General features: G+C 44.5%; 1 long non-coding RNA gene across 1 annotated transcript in view; it reads right to left on the bottom strand.

The window, feature by feature from the left end:
* LOC123085182 (uncharacterized) overlaps window positions 1-8,441 on the bottom strand; it is a 19,021-nt gene extending 10,580 nt beyond the window's left edge. The window contains exon 1 of the long non-coding RNA XR_006439598.1: window positions 8,052-8,441. This is a non-coding gene — a long non-coding RNA (uncharacterized lncRNA). The remainder of the gene's footprint in view (window positions 1-8,051) is intronic.
* Window positions 8,442-9,104: the final 663 nt, after the last annotated feature.

The raw sequence follows: 9,104 nt of genomic DNA, 5'->3' as shown, positions 1-9,104 counted from the left end.
GATCAAGAATGGAACCTGTGGACCCTCCGACAGTACGAGCCCTTGTTCGCTTGGTTGCTCAACCCCTATCTCCCAGGCTACGACCTATCGCATTGCCTTCGATGAGTCTATATCGGATGGGTGTTCAAGTCTTTTGAAAAACCAGCCCATTCTAGTCTATCTGTCCCACTCTAAAGAAGATAGTGAACCTGAGGTTGTGCTGTCTCCAATCCCACGAGTCCAATAGGAAGAGCTAGTCCTCTAAAGTAAAGTAGGCGAATTATGGCTAAATCAAATAATTCTTACTTTCACGGCCATCAAACATTCCAAGACATCTCTTCAAGACTATCCGACTCAGCTCTGCGTAGGCAGAGCCAGGAACTAGATCCGTATCCCATGATCAGTAATCTTACAATTACACAACCACCAGATCCTTTAGGTTTGTTCGATCTATCGATAACTGATAGACAGACGCCTTTGACACTTCCTCCAGGTGGAGTTGATTAACACTCTCATGGTTGGTCGATGGAAATAGCAAGACGAGACAGACATGATAATCTGAGAAATATATGTGGTGATCCCTTAAGCAATATCTAAGAATTCAATGTGTCCAAGATTCAATTGATTGGTTGAAGCCAAGGTCTCGAGCTAGTCCATCTTCCTATATGATATTCTTAATAATGCGCAGCACCAAGCCTGAAATTGGGGAATGAATTGAATCGATTGCCTTCCTTTCCTGGACTGGACTGAAACTAATAGGCTGCTTCCTCGTCTGTACTTCAACTAGGAGGTTGTTGATATCACTCTAGATTCTCGAAAGGATATTGGATTGATTTCAAATCAAGGAAACTATTGAAATCGGGTAGCGAACCTATTGTTCCTTATTCTTTTGTCCTCCTCGGCTCTAGTTGAACAATGCACACACCCCGCTTTAGCTGCACATAATAAGGTGATCCGTGAGGCGGCTAGCTATTAGTTAGTGCGATGTGCAGTGAAGTGAGAGATCTCTCTACTCTAGTAGACCAGATGAAATAGCTGCAATGACTAATGTTTGATTGGGAAGACAGAATACATACGTTGACGTGCCCAGTCGAGCTACCGTAAGGTAGTCTAGTTAAGGAAAGGAAACCGGCTATTCCCCTCACGCTAAGGGTGCGATTCCTTACTCTCCCACAAGATCACACTAAATACAATAGGTGCGTGATCTACTAGATTCTTATAGAATCAATTTATAACCTTAGTTGATAGACAGGAACCACCATCCCATAACAAAAAAGGGGGGCGAAGGTTATTTTGTACCAATGAAGACGGATTTCTCTCTCGAGCTGCTCAAAGATCTTTAAGTGGCTTACGAGGTAGACTTGATAATGATCCATATCCAACCTTCTCCCATCTGCTTCTGTCTCTAAAGATTAGAGTCATCGACGCGATTCAAGTCCAGTGCTGATAAAATCCTGCTGTCCAGTTCGGGAAAGCAAGTGATTGATTAGTTCCATTGGTCTATTGGCTTCAGCTTCCAGTCTACCTCATTTCTATCAAAATGATCTGGTGTCTATGTCCATGCCTAAGGTTGGTAAACCCTATATCTATTGCAGGGTGGTTTGAGGAAGGGACAGCTTGTAACCCACGACTTACTACTACGAAGATTCTGGCGGAGAGCTTTTCACATATAGATAGTCGGGATGAGGAAGCTCCGTAGTCAACTAATAGATAGAAAATCCACCTTGTGAACCGTGTTTGTCTTAAAGTACTGTCTGAGAAGGAATATACCTGTTCCAATCCCTCTAGTGGCTATACTGATTGACATAGGTAGCTTTCGTAGTCAAAGCTCATAGGGCCAAATGCTCTATTGGAGTGGGCACGAACACACACAATCAAGGTTCGAAGAACTTCTACTTCACGCCTTGAGGATTCTATGACGCTCACTCAATGGTGTTGTGGCGATTGCAAGCAATCAATAAACGAGGAAGCCAAATTATGGATCCAGGAAGGCTGCATCAGAAGGAAGAGTAGGTGTTGCTATGCCGTTGGCTGGGACTGAGACAGAGAGAGGGGAGCATAGCCCCTATGATCCCAGTAAAGAGTTCCAACTAAGCTCTTCTCAGGTTCTTTATTTCTCTTCCATTCTTATGTTTATATATTAAAGTGTAGTTTTCTTACTATAATATAATAATATTAATCTAATATACCCATTGGTGTTCCAAAAGTACCTTACCGGATTCCCGGAGATGAAGAAGCGACTTGGGTTGACTTATACAATGTTATGTATCGAGAAAGGACACTTTTTTTTAGTTCACTGCCCTATACATAGAAAGAAGTGCTTTTCCACTGGTATCAACATTCTATCTGGAATCAGTAGCGATAATTGTTGTATTGTGAGCCAGCCCCACCCACGGGTGAAATTGTACATCTCCCTATCTCGTAGAAAGCCCCTTTGCTTACGGAAGAGAAGAGTTGGATGCCGTGGTGGGAAAGCTCCCGTTTCAACTTTTCTTCTTGTAAGCTTCGGTATAAATAGCTCACTTGCGGGATCTAATCTCATTCTATGGGAACAGCTTTCATTTCTATCTTTTGGCTTAAAGTGGTGAACAAATCCTTTCTCTTCACTTTTTGTGCTCCGCATGGCTCCGGTCAAGATGTGACTCATCCTGTATATACATAATTAGGAGACCTCTCACGAACTTGTTAAAGAAAGGAGTACCATTTGTGTGGACAAGCCAAAACAATCCTTTGATGTTCTCAAGCAAGCTTTAATTGAGGCCCCTGTGTTGGTTCTCCCTGATTTCAGTAAAAAAATTGTGCTAGAGACAGATGCCTGTGGGCATTGGAGCTGTGATAAGGGGTAGAAGTATTTGTGTGGGGTGGGTTTCGAAGGGAAGGTTGCACAATAGATCGGAGATCCTTTGAGGAAGACTGAAATGACTATACTTATAGAATGGTCCATATCGAACAGATACGATACTGGTTTACACAGAGAATATCGCCTAGCTCTAAAACGGCAGCACCTGAGTGCAACTTCGAGTAAGAAAGAATGACCTTCTGCTACCTTTTTACCAGGGCATTGTTTTAACAACTTTAGCTGATTGATCTACGAATGGAGGGATTCAAGCTTATTTTTGTTAACCGAGATGCAAACGACTAACAAACTGGATTCGAAGCCACCTGTCGTAATAGTACCTGCGGGTTCTTTCTGTGGAGCCTTCAAATGCAATAGCTAGCTGCCCAACGGCCAATGCCACAGGCAAATCTCCATTTTCGAACTTATACAACTCTTTGGGGTCCAAAGATACTCACCATTGCAACTTAATAAATAGGACCGGTGGGATCGCCTTCAACAGATATATCGGTTTCACTGCTTTGGTACCCTTTGTTTTGGTCATGTGGATGACCCGCAGACCGTAGATAAGATGGATACCCACGTACTTCCTTCAATGAAGAGAGTTTTACCAAGGACCCTTAGACAGATAGGGGGGACAGACAAGAGGTATGCAACCTGCTGAATATTGTCACCAAATCGCTCACTGACAAATACTTGGGGCTCCCCTCCCTGGTAGGAGTGGATAGGAGCGACTGCTTCCAACACTTAATTGAGAGAGTTTGCACTCGGATTAATGGCTGCAAAGAGGAAGGGCTAATTGGCTCCTCCATGGAGACCCAAATACGAGCTTCTTTCATCACATCATTTTGCAACGGAGAAAAAAGAACATAATAAAGTTTCTGAATGACTCAAACGGCAATAGGATCGAAGGTAATGACCAGTTAGCATCTCTGATACAGGGTTACTTTGAGGGACTGTTCACCTCAGAAGTCCTAGCTCCCGACCCTGGGCTACTGGGGAAAGTAAACAGGCGAGTAACTGAAGAAATGAACGCAAGCCTCTTGGCTCCGTTCATGGCAGATGAAGTAAAGGCAGCACTCTAAATTCAATTGAGAGTTAGGTACAGTAATCTTCAGATATGACAATACCTCCCCCAAAGCATTGTCAAGTGTTGGAATTAGGGCACCAACTACGAATAGGAGCTGTATAGAACTCCGGAAAGAGACCTTTGATGAAGTCGGCATCCTCCCAAGTGGCATTTGCTTGATCCAAACTAGCCCACTTCCTTGGTTGCTGAAAAACCATGCAACGCAAGTAATTTTCCACACACTGATTCACACGTTCTGTCTGGCCATCTGATTGTGGGTGATAGGCAGAGCTAAACCTCAATTTCACTTGCAGTGCTTTGAAGAAGGCTTGCCACATGTTACTTGTGAATATCCAGTTTCTATCAGAGACTATTGACTTTGGCAATCCATTCCACTTAAAAACATTATCCATGAAAGCATGAGAGACTGATTGTACTGTATAAGGGTGAGCAAGGGGAATGAAATGAGAATATTTAGTGAACCTGTCCACCACCAACAATATGACTTCTTTGCCCAATGATTTGGGAAGACCCTCAAAGAAATCCAGGGAGATGTCAGTCCAAGCAGAAGTAGGTAATGGCAGTGACCAGACAATTCTTCAATGTTGTGAAGGCCTCAATTTGAGCATCTGACCACTGGAATGAATCTTTTTTTAGACAGTCATGAAGTGGCCTAGAATTGATCCCATAATTCTTGACAAATCTTCTTTTTCTGCAGCCATACCAAGAAAACTCCTCAACTGAGTGATAGTCTTAGGTGCTGGCCATTCTTTGATGGCAACTATTTTGTGGGGGTCTGTAGATAGACCCTATCCTTAGATAACATGCCCTAAATACTCCACTTGAGGGACAGGAAAACTGCATTTGCTAATCTTAGCATATAGTTTTTATGACCTTAGAATGTCCAGGACTAACTTTAGATGCTTGAGATGAGCTTGTTTGGTCTTGCTATATATCAGAATATCATCAAAGAATACCAAAAGGTATTTCCGGAGCAAAAACATGATTCATTAAAGATTGGAAGGTAGCAGGTGCATTAGTGAGTCCAAATGGCATCACTAAGTATTCATAATGACAAAAATATGTCCTAAAATTTATGAATGTCTTCTCTTCTCATTCTTATCTGATGATAACCTGATCTCAAATCAAGTTTGGAAAACAGTTGTGCACCATGTAGCTCATCTAATAGATCCTCAATGACAGGAATATTGAATTGATTTTCTGCACTTAACCCGAAAGCAAGTTTGAAAACAAGACCTGCTCTGTGAAGTGATGGAAGTAGTGAAGGTTTAGGCTTCGGATCTGTGAAGTTCAGGTTTGGAGTAGAGGTCAGAGGCTAGTGCGGGTAGCCCTGTCGGAAACTAGAAAGAAGAGGCTGATGCACCTGCCCGGCGGTGGGTGGGTTCAGCTCGATCAACTGGGATAGGAGTTTTTTCTCTATCTTGCTCCATGGTGTTCAAGCAGTGCGTCCAGAAAGCTGTGATTCATGGGAGGGAGCAGCTTCAATAGCTTTGGCTGTGAAAACTCTTGGTCTTGGAGCATCAGTGTCATCAGTTCACCCAAGATCAGCAGGACAAATAACTACTAGGTTTGTGCCAGAAAAGCGTCTTGCGTGACGGGGAAAGAGTGGAAAAAGAAAGAGATTCATCAGCTATGGAATCTGACAGGTATCGGTATTGAACAGAGGGGGCTGTTCACAAAGCATCCCATGGATGGTAATGGTGCTTCCCCAGCTGCTGTTCCTACTCCTTTGGCTGGTGCCAAATCAGGTGACTTTGAAGTTGAAGCTTGCCCGCAGAACGATGTAACCATGCTGGTAGTACTATGATTGCCTTAGAGCGCAGATGTCTCTGTCCCTAGGAACGTGATGCTTAGGTGCGAGGTGAAACACAAGCAGGAGATCGAGAAAAGAAATCATACGGATTGCAACCTACAGATGAAGAATCTGCTTCATTGTTCCCACCATCTATATCAGATGTTTAATAAGAATAGGAATCGAATAAGCTGCTGATTGACTGAGGAAGCATTTGAAAAGAAAGGAAGGGTGATGCTTGTTAAACAAAGCTGCGTGTGGGGCCGCCACGTATAGCTGTAGTTTCTGCTGTAGCATCGGTTATTTCCGTTATTGCTGTAGTAGCATCGGTTATTGCTCAGGTTACGAATGACCCAATCTATCTATGGCAACCACCCCTACTTTTAGTAGATGGAGATGCGCACCTAGAAAAGACGGATGAAAGAGAACCTGCCCTTCTGACTTCTTCTCTTGTCTGTCCTTTACGCAAAGCGATCTATGGTCTCAACAAGCCCCGATAGCGTCGGTTTTTGAAGTTCAGCACAGTGGTTATGTTATCCAGGCAGGGTTTGCTCGGAGTGATCATGATTCGGCCATGTTCGTATCAGTTTATCCTCGAGGACGTGCTATTCTGTTGTTGTATGTTGATGATATCAAACTGACTGGTGATTACTCCGTTACCATATCGCTGATCAAGTGTCGCCTTCATCAATTATTTGCTATGAAGGCGCTGACGCGCCCTAAGCCTTTTCTTGGCTTGGAGGTCGCACATTCTCCTCGTGGATATTTGGTATCTCAGATCAAATAACGTCATGACTTGATCACTCGAGCTCAACTCAATGATGAGAAGACTGTTGACACTCCCTTGGAGCTTTACGTTAAACTCCGTCCGACTGATGGCTCACCATTATCTGATCCGACGCAGTACAGACAGTAGGTCGGCAGTTTGGTTTATCTGACGATCTCTTGCCCAGATGGCTTTTCCTAAGAAAGTCAGCCTTTCATGGCTGCCCCCCGGTCAGTTCACTTTGCAGCAGTTCATCGGATTCTTAGATATATTCGAGGTACCTTTTCTCGAGCCGTCCTTTTTTCCGTCATCGTCTTCTTTAGAGTTGCGTGCAACTACTGATGCCGATTGGGCCTTCAGATAGGTGCTCAACTACAGGCTTATCTATTTTATGGGGATAAGATCTTGGATGAGATACTATCTTGGATGAGATAAAAGCAATAGACAGTTGCTCCTTCCACTGCCGAAGCGGAGTACCGTGCCATGGCACACTACTAGATAGATTGTATGGCTCCGTTGGTGACTTTCTGATCGCGGGTTTCATTTGAAAAACCCCAACGCCATTCATCTTGCGTCAAATCCGGTCTTTCATGCAAGAGTTTCATTTTTGGCCGCTACAACGTTCGTCGAAAACTTCTTGATGGCACCATCATCTCATTACCTTATTTTTTCCCTTCGACTTCGGCTATGACCAATGCCCCACCTAGCTGAATAGGCGTAACAAAGCTACCTGAAAAAGGCAAGGTGCACCTTAGATTGAAATCAACAAATTGCGTTTTGCCAGATGGATTCCTTAGAAAGATTCCCGGATAAAGTTCAGTATAATATTTAGTTATAATCTAAATAAAGGCGCATACGTGGGCGGGCAGGGGGCCCCACTACTTCTTCATTCAGGGGGGGCTAGCCTCATGACTTCCCACTGGGCGAGGGGTGCACCTAACCCACCTACTCACTCATCAATTACGGTGTTCAGCTGACTTGCACAGAAAGACCCCTATTGTTTAGTAATTTGGCGCCCCATCTTTTGATTGACTGTTGTCAACTAATCTTTTCAATGTTCAATTCTACTCTATGTTAGAACATTTCTGTGAATGCTATTTCGATCTAAGTGGTCCTATTCTCTGTCCCGTGCTAGGAAGCATTACTCCTCTTTTCATTCCAAATTCTTCAATAAGACCGATACGATTGATTGGTCTGTGCGTTTCTCTTATTACTTTTTTGTATCCCCCTGTTCCTCGGATACAATTCGATCCTTCTACGGCCAAATCTCAATTTGTGGAAAGCCTTCGATGGCTTCCTTATGAAAACATCCATTTGTATATGGGTATAGACGGTCTTTCATTATTCTTCGTGATATTGACCACATTTCTGATCCCTATTTGCATTTCAGTGGGTTGGTCTGGTATGAGAAGTTTTGGGAAAGAGTATATTACAGCATTTCTAATTCGTGAATTTCTAATGATCGCCGTGTCCTGCATGCTGGATCCTCTACTATTCTATGTTCTTTCCGAAAGCGTGCCAATCCCTATGTTGTGCGGAGCTGAGCATCTTCTATTCGCTGGGATCAAGCTTTTCCTCTGCAGGGGACTTGTGCAGTAAACCCCCTACGGGCGGTCCCCCGTCGTCGTAAAGTAGTAAAGGTCCCCGCGACGCTTTCGGGAAGAGGGGTGGTCTTGTGCGTAAGCATAGCATTTCTGGTCGAACCACCGAACCACACATCTTTTTTTGGTGGGAGGGTACTCCGAGTAGTGGGTACCTCGTAGGACCTCGACCCGCCTACTCAGGTCTTGTATGGATATGCAGGAAGGGGTGCTCCTAGGTGTGTGTAGGGGGTGTGTTTGTTCGCGAGAATGAATTCCTCGTCAAGTCAGGGGGGTGTGGACACACTTGCGCGAATTCGGGTAACGGCTACAAGGGATAAAAATAAAGGAAACTGTACCCGACCAGGGATGGACGTAAACTCGTAAGCTACCGAGGGTAGGGATAATTGTCCAGGTCTTATTTAAAAAAAAGCCGCCCCACCACTGCTGGCAGGTTAGTTCCTCTGTCGTTGCCGGAGAGTTCTTGGTGAAGAGACCTTAGGATAAGTTGCTAAAACAAACGGAGGGGAGGATCAACCCGTTCAGTAGAATTCTGAAGAAAGACTGTTGGCAGCAGGTGGAGACATTTCTTTGGCCCCCTTCCAAATAAATGCGGGCAGGGTAGAGCTCGGCATTGGGTTCGAGAATAGGGTAGGGTTTTTGACGGTCGGGTCCCCTACCACTAGTCCGGCTAGCCTTCTTTCAGGCAGGAAGCAGGCCTAAACGATGGGCGGGCATCTCCCGCTACGCAAGCAGCATTGTTCGCCACCACCCGAGAAGCAAAAGATTCGAGAGTCAAGGCGGAAAAGACAGGCATAGTGGTCTAATGACAAGGGCCGACGACGGAAGCTCGGGACGGAGCCGTATGATGCGGAAGTCTCACGTATGGTTCCCTGAGAAGGGAGTGGCTACCCACTGGAGCTTTGACCAACTACCACCGGTCAATTCTGCTTTGGGGACACCCCTGACTCTACCATCATTATAGGGGTATGGGGTTCGAGACAAAGAAAGATCAAGGCAGCATATCAGTTTTTCCTATATACTTTACTGGGATCCGTTTT

This window comes from Triticum aestivum, chromosome 4A (assembly GCF_018294505.1).
Source record: "Triticum aestivum cultivar Chinese Spring chromosome 4A, IWGSC CS RefSeq v2.1, whole genome shotgun sequence".
Lineage (NCBI taxonomy): Eukaryota > Viridiplantae > Streptophyta > Magnoliopsida > Poales > Poaceae > Triticum > Triticum aestivum.
The sequence above is the reverse complement of the archived record's forward strand: the minus strand, read 5'-3'. Positions and strand labels throughout refer to the sequence as shown.